The sequence below is a fragment of the Heloderma suspectum genome, chromosome 15, assembly GCF_057233095.1.
Source record: "Heloderma suspectum isolate Gila_16-S chromosome 15, 16-S_ref, whole genome shotgun sequence".
NCBI lineage: Eukaryota > Metazoa > Chordata > Lepidosauria > Squamata > Helodermatidae > Heloderma > Heloderma suspectum.
Genome location: NC_139472.1, coordinates 5,782,680 through 5,801,094, shown reverse-complemented (window position 1 = coordinate 5,801,094; position 18,415 = coordinate 5,782,680). Strand labels below are relative to the sequence as shown.

General features: G+C 45.3%; 1 protein-coding gene across 2 annotated transcripts in view; it reads right to left on the bottom strand.

The window, feature by feature from the left end:
• The window catches only part of PERM1 (PPARGC1 and ESRR induced regulator, muscle 1), a 60,346-nt gene that overhangs the window by 22,059 nt on the left and 19,872 nt on the right, over positions 1–18,415 (bottom strand). The window contains exon 2 of one of the 2 annotated variants that reach the window (XM_084822006.1): positions 68–563. The gene's annotated coding sequence lies outside the window, so the exon portion shown is untranslated. The remainder of the gene's footprint in view (positions 1–67; positions 564–18,415) is intronic. The other variant, XM_084822007.1, reaches the window with a different exon arrangement.

Sequence of the window (18,415 nt, the reverse complement as noted above, 5' to 3'; positions counted from 1 at the left end):
GTATTAGGGGAATGTTAAGATGACACTGAGGTTAGACAGGAGGCAATTAATTCCACATACAACCCACCTAATCAGCAGTTGCTTGTCCAAAGTTGCCTGAGATTTTCTCAAAAAGTATCCTTCCGTGTCCGGCTCCCTCATTCCCTCTCTAACACGACATCTTTAATGAGGTCCAAAGAGTGCTTCTCCTTCAGCTTTTGCACACAAAAAAGGAGAGGGTCTTCTCATCACTTGCTGCTCCCCCTCAGCCGCCATTCATTGCTTTTATCCAAAGGGGCTGGCTGACTGCTTTGCTTCCCCTCATAGCATTCAATGGGGATTCATTCAGAGCTGGCGGATGGCCCTACTAATCAACACAGCAGTGGGGCAGCTTGAGGTAATTCCTCAGTCGGCTGCTTGTGGTGAAAGGTCGGGCGATGGGTTACAGTGGAGTCCACGGAAATAGGAGTCACCAGCGATTGTTAATGTACCTTTCTTTTTAGCCCTTTGCTTTAGAACGTCTCCGCGTGGGCTTGGTGCTCTCCCTCACGTTGGCATCTTAACAAGGTCTGGTGCTGAACTGGCTAAAAAAAGCAAAGGAACAAAGAAAAAAGAGTCACATTAAAGAGGGTGAAAAAGCCCGCCAGGATAATTAAAGGTCGTTCAGGCCATTCCGGAGACTTCCCAATTACTGTAGCAAGAGTGTCACTAATGTGAGATAATGATGTCATGTGACTGCTAATGAGATGGGTTAACCAAATCCTGCTCCCCCAAGCCTTCTCTCTGTTCCCCCTCCCACACACACACACACCCATTTGCTTCACAGTACCTCCTCACAAAAGAATGTGGCTTTTTTCCTCAGCTGGTGAGAGGGAGGCAAAATGGCGGCCACCCTCCCCTACTAGCCTCCTCTAATGATGTTCCTCATGGAAATGGGCGCCTCACAAAGAAAGCGGGCAGGGGGTGCGGTAGGCAGGATGGAGACAGAAGAAGAGTTCAGAGTACTCTTTGATGGCAGGGGGATATTTCGGCAAGCCCTCATTCACTTCCCACTTCATGAATTGCTCCTTCAAGTGATGTCAACAAGACATTGTTCTGTCATGACCCTGGTCTCGTTTTCCCCCCACTCTGGCTTGGCCCATGTTCCAGCCCCCATTAGTGCTTCTTAATTGAACATAATCTGCTGCTTTTTGAGAGGGGGGGACTTTTTCTCAAATCTCAAATCTCTGCTCCCCCAACACTCCAGTTCTATTTAGGCAGCCTGTTCCTGAGGGGAAACACAATAATTTTCCATCTCATGGTGCCCTATTAAGGGGCAGGTTGTAGGCCCTAGGTTTTTAGTCAAGGAGGGGAAAGGCCTCTTTCACACCATCCAATGAAGTGAGGCTCCATTGCCATCCCACTCAGTGGGGTTTGCTTCCATCTTAAAAAGGAATATTGTCTTCACCTCCCCATCAGACTCAACCCTTTGTGGGGTGGAGGTGGAGCATTGGTTCTGTGAAATTTTTTGACTTGTGTGCCAAAATTTCAGACTAAAAGCAGCTATGCAGGGGGCTGAGGTCAATATTGGGTTTTGTGTGTGGGGGACAGATTGAGGGGAAAATGTCAGAACGTTCAATTCTATGCACTCTCCGCTAAGCTGTTTGTTTCGCCCTTCATTGGCTGGGCACTCTATTAGTGTAAACGCCTCTTTGTCTTACTGCTCAGGGAAATGGCAGGAGGTAAGGAGACTAAACCGCTGTAACTGAGATTAAAGTAAGCCCACAAATGGAAAAAAGCCATGGGGTCCTTTAAGTGCTTTGAAATGGGGGGAGGGCTGAAGAAAAAAGACAAAGAGGTAGGGAGGACCGGGGCAGTGGGGAAGAAAAACTTAAACAAAGTTATGTTTAAATTTAAAACTTGAAGAAAAAAGGGGTTACTGTCAATATTATTGACTCCCACCCCGCAAGCTATAGCTATATAGATTGGGGGAATATAGATCACTTTAAGGGGGCTAAATTCTGTGCATAGTTACATGCCTTTCCATCCCATTCATTTCAATGGGACATAAGCATCAACGTAACAGTATGCTAGATTACGGCCAATTGTCTGAATGGCTCAGCTTCATATAAATAAATCTGTAACCATAATATTGGTTCATTTATTGCAGGGGTGGGAAACATGTGGGCCCCAAGTCCATTTTTGCAGCCCTCCTCCCCCCACCCCTGTAGCAAAAAAGCAGTGACATTCCAAAAAATCAAGGAGTGTGCACCTTGTTTGTGCGCAAAATCATGTTCCTGGAAACCTCCTGATTCTGTGATTCTGTTTGTAGGCAAGCACAGTGTGATCCTGCTTGTAGAAAAGGAGCATGTTTCACATGATACTTGTTTTCTTGCAAAACCATGGCAGCAATTTGGGTGGGGTAGGGGTGATCCTACCCTTATATATTCAGCAGCCATGTTTCACCTGCAACTGAGCTTAGACAAAAGTGATCTTATACAGGTAGGTTTTAGGAGAAAGGTCATGGCTGAATTTGACTCAAACAATGCTCAGTCTTCTTTTTAATAGCCATGACAGAGCCCTAGGATGTATGAAAGAGTTATAATGTTAAAAAAGGAGTTCAGCAGAAGACATGGCCTCCCCACTCAGGATATAAAACAAAAAGGACAAGGTCCCCAATAACAGTTTCAGTACAAACACCAGTTAAGACGCGCATAACTGATATAGTTGTTTTGAAATTTTGACTGACTGTTTATAATTGTTGTTTTGTAAAATCAATTGGCCTAATTGTACCACTAATCACTATAAACTTTGTAATTAACTGGTCTGGTGCAGTTGTGTAGGTCTCTTACACCTGGAGTTTTAACTCCCTATCAAGGAACCACAGTTTCAGCTACAGTTTCAACTACTATGGCACTCAAAAACCAGGAGGTTATTCTGTTCTGCCTCTGCTGTTATGAGGGCTTAGCTTTGCTTAGGTGCTTGTGAGCCATGGGTTGCAAGGTTCAACTATGGATTGGGTTTTTTTCAACAAGGTCAGGTTTCAGGAATGGTCAGCAAGGTCAGGTTGTATGAAGAGGAATAGATCAGCACCATGGAAAGTTCTGAGTGGTGCTGGAGCTGCAAGGCTTGTCTGTATGTTGCTCCAACAAGGAGCAGAGCAAGTCTTGAGTTTAAATGAAAGTGTAGCTGACTTTAGGCTGATTGGCCCTACCTCTGTACCAACAGAGGCGTGGCTTTTAAAAGGGACTACCCTGTTTTAAAAATCTCAGGCTGTGATGATGTGGGAGTGTATTAACCATGGAAGCTATTCAGACATCACACTAAGCCGTGGTAGAGCCCACTAACCATCTTGCAGCAAGTGGTTAGTGAACGTGGTTGCTGTTTATTCGTTCAGTTGCTTCCGACTCTTCGTAACTTCATGGACCAGCCCATGCCAGAGCTTTCTGTCGGCCGTCGCCACCCCCAGCTCCCCCAGGGTCGAGTCCGTCACCTCCAGAATATCATCCATCCATCTTGCCTTTGGTCGGCCCCTCTTCCTTTTGCCTTCCACTTTCCCTAGTATCAGCATCTTCTCCAGGGTATCCTGTCTTCTCATGTTGTGGCCAAAGTACTTCAGTTTTGCCTTTAATATCCTTCCCTCAAGTGAGCAGTCTGGCTTTCTTTCCTGGAGTATGGACTGGTTTGATCTTCTTGCAGTCCAAGGCACTCTCAGAATTTTTCTCCAGCACCACAGTTCAAAAGCATCTATCCTCCTTCGCTCAGCCTTCCTTATGGTCCAGCTCTCGCAGCCATAGGTTACTACGGGGAATACCATTGCTTGAACTATGCGGACCTTTGTTGTCAGTGTGATGTCTCTGCTCTTAACTATTTTATCAAGATTTGTCATTGCTCTCCTCCCAAGAAGTAAACGTCTTCTGATTTCCTGGCTGCAGTCAGCGTCTGCAGTAATCTTGGCGCCTAGAAAGACAAAGTCTGTCACTGCCTCCATGTTTTCTCCCTCTATTTGCCAGTTATCAATCAAGCTGGTTGCCATAATCTTGGTTTTTTTGAGATTTAACTGCAACCCAGCTTTTGCACTTTCTTCTTTCACCTTCGTCGTGAGGTTCCTCAGCTCCTCCTCGCTTTCAGCCATCGAAGTGGTATCATCTGCATATCTGAGATTGTTAATGTTACTTCCAGCGATTTTAACTCCAGCCTTGGCTTCATCAAGCCCAGCACGTCGCATGATGTGTTCTGCATACAGGTTGAATAGTTAGGGTGAGAGTATACAACCCTGCTGTACTCCTTTCCCAATCTTAAACCAGTCCGTTGTTCCGTGGTCTGTTCTTACTGTTGCTACTTGGTCATTACACAGATTCCTCAGGAGGCAGACAAGATGACTTGGTATCCCTATACCACCAAGAACTTGCCACAATTTGTTATGATCCACACAGTCAAAGGCTTTAGAATAGTCAATAAAACAGAAATAGATGTTTTTCTGAAACTCCCTGGCTTTCTCCATTATGCAGCAGATATTGGCAATTTGGTCTCTAGTTCCTCTGCCTTTTCTAAACCCAGCTTGTACACCTGGCAATTCTCGTTCCATGAATTGCTGGAGTCTACCTTGCAGGATCTTGAGCATTACCTTACTGGCATGTGAAATATGTGCCACTGTTCGATAGTCTGAACATTCTTTGGTGCTTCCCTTTTTTGGTATGGGGATATAAGTTGATTTTTTCCAATCTGGTGGCCATTCTTGTGTTTTCCAAATTTGCTGGCATATGGCATGCATCACCTTGACAGCATCATCTTGCAAGATTTTAAACACTTCAGCTGGGATACCGTCATCTCCGGCTGCCTTGTTATTAGCAATGCTTCTTAAGGCCCATTCAACCTCACTCTTCAGGATGTCTGGCTCTAGCTCACTGACCACACCGTCAAATCTATCCCCAATATTATTATCCTTCCTATACAGATCTTCTGTATATTCTTGCCACCTTTTCTTGATCTCTTCTGCTTCTGTTAGGTCCTTGCCATCTTTGTTTTTGATCATGCCCATTTTTGCCTGGAATTTACCTCCGATGTTTCTAATTTTCTGGAAGAGGTCTCTTGTCCTTCCTATTCTATTATCTTCTTCCACTTCCGCGCATTGCTTGTTTAAAAATAATTCCTTATCTCTTCTGGCTAACCTCTGGAATTTAGCATTTAATTGGGCATATCTCCCCCTATCACTGTTGCCTTTTGCTTTCCTTCTTTCTTGGGCTGCTTCCAGTGTCTCAGCAGACAGCCATCTTGCCTTCTTGGTTTTCTTTTTCTTTGGGACATTTTTTGTTGCCGCCTCCTGAACAATGTTGCGAACTTCTGTCCATAGCTCTTCCGGAACCCTATTTACTAAATCTAGTCCCTTAAATCTATTCTTCACCTCCACTACATATTCATGAGGAATATTAGTGAGCTCATATCTAACTGATCTGTGGGTCTTCCTTATTCTCTTTAGTCTGATTCTAAATTGTGCAATAAGAAGTTCGTGATCTGAACTACAATCAGCTCCAGGTCTTGTTTTTACCAACTGCATAGATGTCCGCCACCTTTGGCTACAAAGGATGTAGTCAATCTGATTTCGGTGTCGACCGTCTGGTGAAGTCCATGTATAAAGTCGTCTCGTAGGTTGTTGGAAGAGAGTGTTTGTTATGCACAGTGAGTTGTCTTGGCAAAATTCTATCAGCCTATGTCCTGCTTCATTTTGTTCTCCCAGACCATGCTTGCCTGTAATTCCAGGTGTCATTTGACTACCCACCTTAGCATTCCAGTCTCCTATAATGAAGATAACATCTTTTTTTGGTGTACTATCCAGTAGGTGCTGCAGATCCTCATAGAACTGATCTACTTCTGCTTCTTCAGCGTCTGTGGTTGGGGCATATATTTGGATCACTGTGATGTTAAATGGCTTACCCTGAATTCGAATTGAGATCATTCTGTCATTTTTTGGATTGTATCCAAGCACTGCTTTCGCCACTTTATTATTGATTTTGAAGGCTACTCCATTTCTTCTGTGGTCCTCTTGTCCACAGTAGTAGATCTGGTGGTCATTTGATGTGAAGTGGCCCATTCCAGTCCATTTCAGTTCACTGACACCCAAAATGTCTATATTTAATCTTGACATCTCCCCAATGACCACATCCAATTTGCCCTGGCTCATAGATCTTACATTCCAGGTTCCTATGGTGTGTTGATCTTTAGAACATCGGATTCGTCATTCACCACCAGCACCATCGGCTGCTAGCCGTTCTTTCGGCTTTGAGCTAGCTGCATCATCACATCTGGGGCTGTGATTAATAAATCACCATGGTTGGGACAGATCCCTGTTCAGACATCATGCTAAGCCATCATGGTTGGTTCAAAACTCCTAACCATCATGGCTTAGCATGATGTCTGAACAGGGTCAATATCTTAAAAAGATGCAGGATATCTTGTTCACATTTTAACTTAAAGGCAAAGTATGTCACATCTAGTTTGGCTGTAATTCTTGCAACTAGGCAAGAAGGTAACATTTTGGCTAGTTGGCACCCACATACACGATTTATCTGCCCCTTGCCATTAAGGAAAGGAAAATAAATTATTTCAAATGGCAGGATGCCACAAATCTTTAAGAGTAAACCTAAAAATGTAATGGCTGGGTTCACACAGTATGCTAACCCACACTCAGTGGTTGAGTGTGGGTTATTGTTGAACTGTGGGTTGTTTGTTGGACATTTTCCTCAGGGTGGCTTGTTAACCATGCAGTATGGCTTACTTTTCTTGAGCAAGCCACCTGGAGAACCCATGTTTTGTTGTTGGGTTGTTCAGGGTGGTTAACAAGGCACATGACATGGTTAATAAGCCACCCTGTGGAAAACATCCTGAGGCTGGACAACACACTAGCCCACAGTTCAATAAACAACCCACAGTTCAACAACAACCCACACTCAACCACTGAATGTGGGTTAGTGTGTTGTGTAAACCCAGCCATTGCATGAATGAGACAAACACATGTTTGGAAGCAAGAATTTCATACAGGTATGCTCACCTGAGAGAGTCAGAATTGCTGAGTGCACCATGGTTGGTAGTAAACTCCAGTTGGCTAGTGTGTAATGTGTGGAATGGCCCATATTTACTCCTGTCAGTGGTGATTTGGCCTACTGCATCTGAATGATGCCCCCCCCCCCCCGTTCTCCTGTTTCTGGGCCTGTGGTAAAGCTCAGCCATAAATCCTGGGGTGTGCTGTTTTACCCCGTTTCAGTAACCTGTACAAATAAACAGCGAATCTGTCACCCTTCTGAGTTATTCTTGGGAGTTTAGAGGCTGCGAGTGTGAAAAAGTTAATTGCTTAGCACTTCAGTTAATCATCCTGAGGAGAGCTGCTGGCAGCAAATGAGAGACCCGCCTCATTAATTTCAAGGCTACCGTTTGCTCATTGTTTCTCACTGGGTTTATGAAGACCCCACCACCAATCACACCCAGGACCCTTTTGAAGGGTCTGTTTCTAGCAGTGTAGCTAATTGTTAATTTACCTTAAGGCAACTTATCCCCTTTCTCCCCAGCCCCCACACAAATAGACCCCTATTACCAGGGCCAGCCTCTATTTTTGGTGAATCAATATCCCTATTGGTGAGACTGTCTTTCTTACATTTTTTTTTCCAACCCACCCTTTCTCTAAAATGCTCAGGGTGCTGTATATATGTGATCTACAACATTTTATCTTCACAATAACCCCGTGAAGTAGTTTAAGATGAGAGATTATGAGTGGCCGAAGGTTGGTGAGTGAACTTCATGGTCAAACAGTGATTTGAACTCGGCTCTCCTCCTCCACTGGTTTAATTCCAACATTCTATCCATCACGCCGGTGGCGGACAACCTAAAGGCAGCACAAGAGCTGCATTTGGCTTTTGGCCTTATTTGAAAAGCCTCTGCAAGCAATCAGTTCAGACCTTTGGGGAGAGAGAGAGAGAGAGAAGGAGAAAGAAAGAAAGAAAGAAAGAAAGAAAGAAAGAAAGAAAGAGTTCCCCAGTTTTGGGTCTACTACATGTACAGCAGAATGAAGTGGAAGAATTCTGAGGTGGTAGAACAAACTGCCTTTTAGGTACTGTAGGGGTGTGTGTGTGTGTGTGTTTAAGAGGGAGAGTTAATGTCCCCTATCTTAAACAAAACAAAACTACCTGTTAAGTAAAAGAATAAAAAAGTAACAGTGTGCTTCTATCATCTATCTATCTATCTATCTATCTATCTATCTATCTATCCAACCATCCATCCATCCTTCCTTCCTCCATCCATCCATCCATCCATCTCTATCTAATCTATCTCTGTGTTGCTATCACTGCCACAATATCTTTAGGCAATACCTGGACTTGACAAAAGAATGTTAATAGCCCAGTCATGTGTTTCCATGGGAACTAAGGTGGCCCAAGAACATTAGGTGATGGTCAGACACAGGGCTTCTCCACACGGGGCTTTTATCCTGCTATTGAGATTGGTTACTCATGGAAGTTTGCGGGTCCTTTAAATGACGTTGTCAACCTCCAGGGTGTCTCCCGCACTAATTGACCTTTATTCATTTTTTTTTTAAAGATTGGAGATAATGAGCTATCAAATTACAGTGCTTGAGTTCCCTCTTGAAAGGAGGAAAACCCGTAATAAGAGGAGCTAGACCACAGTGCCATCTAGCGGCTGTATAAGGAAACATATGGAAGACACAGATAAATGGGAAGGGGGGGGGAGGAAGCGTGTGTAAAGGGAATCCGTTGTGATCCTGCATTTAAAACAGAAGCAGAAAGCCCTGTTTTAAATGCAGGATGTTAGGCTGGTGTAGAAATGCTCACAGAGAGAACTGAGTTTTTGAACTCAGTAAGCTAGCAGCTTTTGGGGACGCTGGCTGTCTCCCTAGAGATTGGATGTGAGAGCAGTGGATTTGGGGTGTCTATTGGAGGGTTTAGGCTGCGTGCCTCCACCTACACTCAACCTACCTATCTAAATAAATGCCAATATTACCGAAAACACAGAGATGCCAGTAAGCCTCTAGCACTGCATCTCTGGAATTTCTCACCACTTGGAGAAATGGAGTTAACATAATATCCATCCATCCATAATACACACACACACACACACGAACTCCACAGGATTGTTGTGAGGATAAAGTGGGTGGGAGGGGGGAGGAGAGGAGAAATGACAAAGAAATACAGAAATAATTGCTGACAAAGAAATAATTAAAGCAGCCAGGAGAGGGCAACTACCTTCTTGGGAGAGTCTCGGCCTAGTAAAATAATGACGCATACACAGGGAGATGGTGGATAGATGCCAAGAAGTCCAGAAAGCAGGTTGTTTGGAAATGCACTCTCTGGCAGATGTGCTGGGGCTTTGGGAGTTGACGGGTTCCTTGGTTTGATGGTTCAGAAAAATAATGGCCCTGCCCAACCCAGCCAGAGTTGGAGCTACCAGCATATAACCCGGCTGCAGAAACTGGACGGGGAAAGCCTCACAATGAGAAACCGTGAAACTATTTTAGCAGTTTGTTGTTACTGCTAGAGAAGCTCTGTCTCTTTCTTCCGTAGCAGTGGGAACACAGCCTTTTTGGTGCCAAGGTGTTAACATATACTAAACCCCCAGGCTTAAACCTTGGACCGAAGACAATAGAAATTTCCCCTTCCTTCCTGCGATTGTTTGCCAAAGGGCCAAGTTGGTGGTGGGGGGGGATCATCTTGACTTTAAAAAGAGGCTGTGCAAAATGTCTGTTTTTACGGGGGCTGCTTTTTGTGCAGCACAGTCCTCTGTGTGTACAATGAGATTTACTCAGAGGTAAATCCCATTGTATTAAATGGGGCTTATTCCTAGGTAAATGTAGAAAGGATCACAGACTTAAGAAAGTATCCTATATATACAATATTTAACTCATTCTCTGAATGCTAATCATTCTGTGGCCAAAACAGCAACATCTGCCCACAAGAGGTAGGTATCAGCAGGTTCTGGGGAACTCTAAGGTTTGTAGAAGTATAAAAGGTGCTTAGGGGAAAAACTCCAAAGCAGTGGGGGGGGGGGCTCCAAAAAACAGCCCAAAGAGCAGGCTCAGTGGAACATTGAGTATCTGTTGGAGATGGGGGAGAATGGAGAAATTGGGGCGGGGGGGAATAGAATGGAATATCATGGAAAAGGCTATGGCTGGGTAGCTGGAGCCCTGAAGCACTCCTGTTCAGGGCCGAGCAAACACTGCAACATTTTGTTGCCGTTCCCACATGATGATGATGCAACAAATTGCAGCAAAATGTTGCAATGTCTCCAGGAATGCTCTTGTTCAGGGCACCAGCCAGCTGTTCAGGTCTCACTGACCTGGTTTGCATGAGCTGGTGTGTGCCAGGCGGCTTTTCAATATTCAAGTCACGGCCGTGGCTTGTTGTGTTGCCCAAACCTGGTGGGGGTGGGCTGTGTGAGGGTTAATAACTCTCACATAACCCTAAAACAAACCCACCCCCGCTGAGTTCGGATGACATTACAAACTGCAGTTGCGGCTTCAAAATTAAAAATGGCCACCTTAAATAAGCCATGGTGGACTGTTTGATTATGTACACTGGCCCACTGTTTGTGTGTGTATGTGGAGGTTCCAGGAGGGGGGAGGGGAAGAAAAAACACCTTTTTTCTTTTTCACCCTCCTAGAGCTTTTTTCTTTTTTCACCCCATTGTACTAGACAGTTCTAAAAGACTCAAATGTGGGGCTGGCTGCCTGCAACCCACAAAGGTGGTTCTGGACAGTGGGAAAGGAAAATGATGTGCCTCCCCCTTTTCATACTCCTGAGGCCTTCTGATTTAATATGGGGAGGAGAGGTTTTTTGTTTTTAAAGAAACACATTACAGCTCACATCCCCTAATTCTAATCCCTCCCAAGAATACGATAAACTTGTTAGGAGCTCAAGCAGAGCAAACCCTCTCCATTTTCCTTTTTTTTTTTTCTCCAACACACACTCCATCTTCTGTGGCTCATTTGCCCTTAATATTTTGTAGTTCCTGGAAGCTACTGAGCACAGGTGTCTTTGTAAAAAAGAAGACGTTTTTATCTTAATATACAAAGTAATAAACTTCTACATGGCCAGGAGGCCTTCTAATTACGGAGACATTACTACCTTATTTTTGGATGGCCCCATTTCAGTTCTAAACTGCTAGGTAGAGGACCACCCAAGTTCAGTATTGGAGGCAACTATTATTATTAATAGTAACTCATATCACATTCTGCATTTGGAGTTAAGAACATAAGAAGAGCCCTGCTGGATCAGACCAAAGGTTCAGCTAGTCTAACATCCTGTTTCACACAGTGGTCAACCGGATGACTCCAGGAAGCCCTAAAAAAAACAGGACATGAAGGCAATAGCATTCTCCCACTGTTCGTTCGGAGATGATTTAACGGTAGCATCACACATGGCATGAACCAAGGTCTTTCACAGTTTCATAAATGAAAAAAAGTCAAGTCTCTTCTTCCATTGAGCTCATGATGTATATTTCTACAGTGGAAGCAACAGATGGAAAGACAAGAGAAACAAAGCTAGCAAGGGATGAGTGTGAACAACTGCATTTACAAGTAGGCTTGGTTACAGCTGAGGACAAGGGTTAAGATAGCCAAAGGAGACAAAGTGGATAGTAATGACTTCTGTCCTCCAGAGCAGAATGAGTTGGCTACAGTGGCTTCTTCAAGGGCAGCCTCCTCCATAGTCCCTTGTTCAATTCAAAGAAATATGGCAGGGGTGTGCAGTGCACTGCCGCCTCACCACTGCTGCAGTTGCCACCACTGCAACTGCTGTTGAATTTGCTGCTGCAGCAGCAAAAAACATGACAATTCTGCAAGGAAAAAATGCACACGAGGAGATTATTTTGCAAGCAGAATAGTGCTCCTGGGAGACCGTGTGTTGCCCACCTGCAGTATGGGATAATTACACATTTTGCTTCTTAGGACAAAGCTAAAAGATTGACAACAAGAATTTTCTCCCCCAAAATGCAACGTTCTTCACTGCAGATGGCAAATACCCTTGTTTGAAAAGGAAGGTGCAAATGGGTTACTCAGTCATTTATCCACCCTGGCTGTGGTGTATTGGAAGCCACAAGACAGTCATGGTAATTGCAGAATTATTAGGTAAGGCCTCACAGCCCATGGCGAGAATGGCACCAGGACCTGCGACAATGCCCCACCTTGCCTGCAGCTATCGGCCTGTCCCAAGGCACACCAATTAACTACGCCTTCTTGCGATGATGACCCAGGCAGAGTGCCTATTTCTTGGGTGGAGCCTTTAGAAGAGAGACACAGCCACGCACCTGTGCTGATCCGCCCTCCCGAACCACCTTGGGAATGCACCACTGGCACTGGCTGGTGAGTGATAGTGCCAGGAAACACTGCACCCATTGAACTTCTGTCTGCCACTCAGCTGTTAAAGGCACAGCAGCCCTACTAGAAGGTGGGGGGAAGCAACTTCAGAGCTGCCACTTTCCCCCCTCTGTTTATTCCAAGAAGAAATTAGGCTTGCCAACTTCTTCCTTTTTTAACCAGCCTGTGCCAGGCAGAAATTAACAAGATGAATTTTGGGAATCCACTGCCTTGAGGTGTGGCTATTGCCAGTAACTTAAATAGAATTTAAAATGTGTTGGACAAAACCATGGAGCAGGGGTCCTCCAGGCACATACGCAACATGCCAGATTCTAGAGGCAGCACATCACTTTCATGAACTGCTTGTAAATTTCCCAGAGACATTTCCCTCCCTGGATGAAGTGGGAAACCGAATGCTGGACTAGATGCAACTTTGGTCTGATCCAGCAAGGTCATTTTTTATGTACCTCATACCGCCATTATAGAAACATAACTTCCATTTATTTAAAATGTTTATGCCTTGCCTTGTAACCAAGGCTTTGGTTGTCAGGGGCACCTGACTGGCAGCTGCTCTGGAAAGTCTTTTAGTCTTGGAAAGCAGCATTTAAAAAACAACCACCACCCCTTAACTAAATAAATACATTTTCAGAAACACCGGCACCACTGCTTGGGAACCTTGGAAGAGACTGCTAAATCAGAGTAGGCACTAAAGAGTTAAACCCGCTTGCCGCCATCTCCTTGAAAGTTTTTTTTCCCACACTTCTAAGTACCAGGTTGAGCAAGACCTCGTCAGGCGGGTGGCTGATAAACCGCATACCATAAAATTTGTCAAAGGCCTCCGCATACTTGACTTCTGAAGCTAAGCCTCACCCTGCCCTTGTGCTGCTGTGTGTTGGGTGTGTGTGTGTGTGTCTGCCTGTCGGTCTCCCTCTCCCACATGCGCACACACTTCTGTGTAATTTATTAACCGGAGTGCTTGAGCTGTGCCCCAGGTTAGACATAACCTATGGCTTTGAGTCAAGGAGGGTGGAGAATTCCCACACTGTGCCTCGTCTCTCCCCACAGGTGAGGCAGCCCTGGCGGACACCACGCATTCCACCTCAGTATATAGCAGGTATCTGAAGTAGCCAGGGGGAAGGGGTTGAGCATACAGGCGTAGCCCACAGAGAAACAGGACAATTCTTCCTATCATCCAACTTCTCCCATTGTTTAAGCCAAGAGACCACTCCTTTTTCTTGCTTTGCCAGTTTCTCTGCCCTGTTGTAAAGTTAGGAGGAGAGGGGGCTTTGTTCCCTGCTATTAAATGTGCAATTTAGTTCTCCTCCTCCTAATTCTTCTTCTTCTTCTTCTTCCTCTTCTTCTTCTCCTCCTCCTCCTCCTCCTCCTCCTCCTTCTCTCTCTCTCTCTCTCTCTCTTAAAGAACTCTCCCAGAATCATACTTGGGGCTATGTTCCCAAGACAGAACTCGTTCTGTCACTCTGAAAGTTTGTGAATGGATTCATTCATTTAGGAATCACAGACTGCAAACAGACCTGGGGATTTTCCCCACCTCGTTGTTCATGGTCCACAGTCTATTATGCAGGTTTTGGGGTAGCTGGGAGGAAGAAGATAATTTTTGCAAGTCCAGTTTTTCCTCAGCCCTGCATGACAAGTGGCGATCGCCAACATTCTCTCTTCTAGGGCAGTTGTCTTCAGATTTTACAGTTCAGTCCTTTGCATGTCTTCTCAGAAGTATATGTGTATAGGATTGCAGTCTTAGAGACACAGAATCCAGAACCCATCGTGCCAAATGTAACATTTTTTGGCACCTTTTTTCATTTACTCAGGGGTTTAAAAAAATCAACTGAATCTCACTGCTATTTTGCTGGGGGGTTGCTGCTGGTTTTATTGTTTATCTGCCCTGCCTCTGAGCAGCAAGATGGTGGATTTGGAGTGCTTGGTTTTAAGGAGAACACAGATATAATGAGCATAATGGAAACGAGTGGAATGGAGAGAACCAGTGAAATACACTTATCTCTGGAGGCAAAACTCCAAATACCTGCAGGAAACTCTTTGCATGTTGATCTGTCTGCCGATAAAGCCATGAATATTGCAGAGAATTCTGGAGTATGTCCAAGGACACATGTTCAGTCAGTTCATGCATAAGGACAAAAGAAAAGAACAAAGGTCCTTCTAGTTCAGCATCCTGTTTCTGACTATGGCCGGACAGATGCTTCTGCAAACACCACAAGGTGATAGCCCCTCTTGTTTGGCTCAGGTGGCCATATGTCCTACTTTGCAGAAGACAATCCTCTGTTTGAAGCCATCTTCTATTTGAAGGGCTGTCCAATCCCAGTCTGGTTTAAAGACAGAGAACGTTGTTCATCATCAATGGTGAACACCTGGGTGGCAGTAGACTGAACAGGCTTACAGGTCACTTGGCCACGGTCCTCCACATGATGGTGAAACGTGTCGTATTTCTATTTAAGTGCTAGTCATTACTTCTAAATGTGCATCTATGTGTCTAAATTAGTACAGGCACATTTCATGCAAATCTCTGCCCTCTTTGTTGCTCCTGTAACAATAGCCACCGTCACCTTTTGCTTGACCCCAGCATCTGGTTAAAAAGGCCAGTGCATACTCTATTCCTGCTGTCAGTATGCAAGACAGAACTACCTTTGCACATGCGCACAGAAGTATTAGAACACAAGAAGAGCGCTGCTGGTTCAGGCTTACCGTTGCATCTAGTCTAGCATCTTGTTTCCCACAGTAGTCAACCACATGCCTCTGGTGTCCACAAGCAAATGCCACAAGAGAGTATGAAGACAATAGCCCTCTTCTGTTGATGCCCCTCAGCAACTGGCATTCAGAGTTATAATGCCTCCTCTGAACATGAGCATCAAGCTATTCTAATCCACATTGAAATCCATCTCAGCCACTAGTCATCACATCTTCTGGCAGTGACTTCCATAAATGATGGGGACTAATTAATGTTGGGCTTCACCTTTGACCCATGTGAACAGCGAACACCCCAACTCTTCCCTATGGTTCCATGTTTCATGGAAAGATCAGATGTCCATGTTGGAAACAAGATGTCCATGTTGGAAGCTTGTCCAGTGTTTCTGAACTTTTTTTTTATCAAGGGACCCTTTATAAGGTTCCCCAGATGGCCACACCCCTTCTACTGGCCCCACCCCTTCCCCCTAGCCACCAATTATTTGGTGGTTTCCTGGCTTTTATGGAGTTATTTCCCCATTCTAAAAGGCTGAACTGCTTCTCCTTGTGTTTTTGGCCCCACCCTTCATTGGAATGCAGCCCCTGCAAGCTTCTCCAAAATTGAATTTGGTCCTCCAAAATTGCATTCCCCACCCCTGTTTCCTTCCCCAACCTGGTGCCCTCCAGATTGTTGGACTACAACCCCCATAATCCCCAGCAGTGGCCATGCAGCCTGGGGATGACCAGAGTTGTAGTTCAACACATCTGTGGGGCACCAAAATTCAGAAAAGGCTAATTTATAAGCTTCCAAGGAACCACAAGCCTCCCTGAAATGTGGTCCGGAAACTACATTTGTACACAACTATCAGAGCTGTGCAATCCTATGTCCTTTTGGGAGAGACTGTAGCCCAGTGGCAGAGCTCCCGCTTTGCACGCAGAAGGTCCCAGTTTTCATTCCTGGCATGTCCAGTTAAAAAGGATCAGATAGCAGGTGATGGGGAAAAGCCAGAGAGATTCCCATTTTTCTTGCTCAGGCATGCACACTAAGATAGCAAATGCAAATATTGCTGCTTTTCTGCTATGGTTCAAATGCTACTTTATGGTTTGGGGAGGGATAGCAGTTCAGAGTGGTAGAGCACCTGCTTTACATCCTGAACTTCCCAGGTTCAGTCCCTGCCATCTCCAGTTAAAAGAACCAGGTAAGGGGTGATGGGGGAAATCCTTCTGTCCCCGAGACCATGACCAACTGCTGCCAGTCAGGGTAGACGGGGGGTCGGCAACCTTTTTGGGCCCGTGGGCATATCTGACATTTTGAAAAAAGTGTCCTAGGCACCTCCACAAATTGCCCCGGGTGGGGGGAATGTTGGGAGTGCCCCACATGCCCCCCTCCTCAGGGAGGGAGTGCCCCACTTGCCCCAATTTTCACTTGCCCCCCTCCTCAGCCATTTTTTGGCAGGGGACACTTGTCCCCACCTTTATTAAAGTCAATGGAGTGATATCACTCTATTGACTTTAATAGAAGGAGGGAAAGTGTCCCCTGCCACAGCTGGGAGTAGGTGGACATAGGGATGTACGGATTTCGTAAAATCCATTCCATCTGCATCTCTCAGATTATCAAGTACCTTTCATTCCATCATCTGCTCATTGGCAGGATCAATTTTTTTCCAATTTCTCAAATTTGCGCAAATTCACACATGCAAATCCACCCCAAAATGTGCAAATCCCCCGCCCCCCTGCACACTTTCATGCTGTAGCCTATGGGGGAAATGCGCATTATCAGCTGGTGTTTTTTGTATTTATTTTACATTTTTTCTATGACTAAATTTGCATAAAATTCCAGAAGGTAAAAAAACCCAGTCCGCAAGTCCACAGAATCCATGTGACTTGGCAAAAACCAGTCCACTGTGGAATCTGTGGGTCGGATCTATAGAAATCCAAACTCATTTGATGCCATTGTGGATTTCTCTGACTGTCAGGGCCCATAGAGCCCATACTGAGCAGTTCTGATTCTGAGGAAGAATAGCAATACGTGGAAGAGGGGCTCGCACATCTCTCACAAGCACAGCAGCTGGCAGAGATTCCTCCTGCCAGCATTCCTGGGATAGTGACCCTGGCAGTGAGAGAGCGCTGGAGGGGGGCTTGCTGGATGCTCGGTGCAGACGCAGGGAGCAACAACAGAGTTCAGAGTCTTCCCGCAGTTCTCCTTCAAACGAGGACCAACTGCCTTACCTGGAGCTTAAGCTACTCTGCTACCTATCCCCAGAGCAGTTCCTTGCTGAGTCGCTAGTGATTAGTATCTGTAAGAGTCATAAAGTAATAAAGGAATAAAGCCTTGGAAAGCATCCTCGTCATCTGTGTCCTAAGTTGGCTATTGGAGGGGACTGTAAGAGGCAGCTAGGGCGCTCCTGACACCAACATCCCTAACACCCACCCACCATCAAGGAGACTGTTGCCCCAAGGATCCCTGGTGGTGGTGCGCTTTTCCCATCGAGCCATTTTTCAGCACAGCACCCTTTCTACCACCTTTGTTGAAGCCAATGGAGTGATATTGCTTTATTAGCTTGAACCAAGGTAAAGACAAGTGTGAGTTTGGGAGATGAAGAAGCAGTGGAGGTGAGTGGAGGGCAGCCTCGTGGGCACGCAGGGGTCTTGGCAGGTGGGCTCTGCGTTGCTCACCGCTGAAGTAGACAACACTGGGTGTGATGGAAAAATAGTCTCTGGCATAAACCAGCTTCTTATGTCTGCCCATTTTTAGCCCTGGGGAGGACAGTGGTTGTATTTAGCATCAGAAACCTAGTGTGGTTTTTGGCAGCTGATGTGATTCACAAAGCCACAGGAGCAGTGCGTGTGAGCACTATCCAGGCCACACAATAGCAAACACACCCAGACCCTCCAAGTTTGCAAGCTGCTTACTGTAAATAAATCTATCGGTTTTCCAGTCTGAAGTGGGGTGCTTAAGCTTTAAGCGTGGGACAAAAATTGTTTGTCCAGCCCTATGTGTTTACACAACACAAAGCAAACAGAAAAATATATATATACATGTATATATAGCAATGAGAGGTGGCAGAGAGAGAGAGAGAGAGAGAGAGAAACTAGCTTCGCTCCTTGGGAAATGTCTTCCAAAATGACTCATAATATTCCTTCCCAGACTGTAAATTAGTAAAAGAGCCCATTTTGACAAAGGCATTTCAAGGCTGCTGTGTTTTCTCCACCAAAGGGAACAGCTTGTTTACAGTTTTCATGAAATGAGGAGCAAAGGTATGGGATTAGCTGACACTTTCCCTGATTCTCCTTGGAAGACCTCAAGCTTTTATTGGCCTGGTTCGCAGGTAATGAGAAACCACCCACGATGGGTGAATTTCCCTGTGGGCCTTTTCGTTGTGGTGGCAGCTGCCATTTTGAATATTT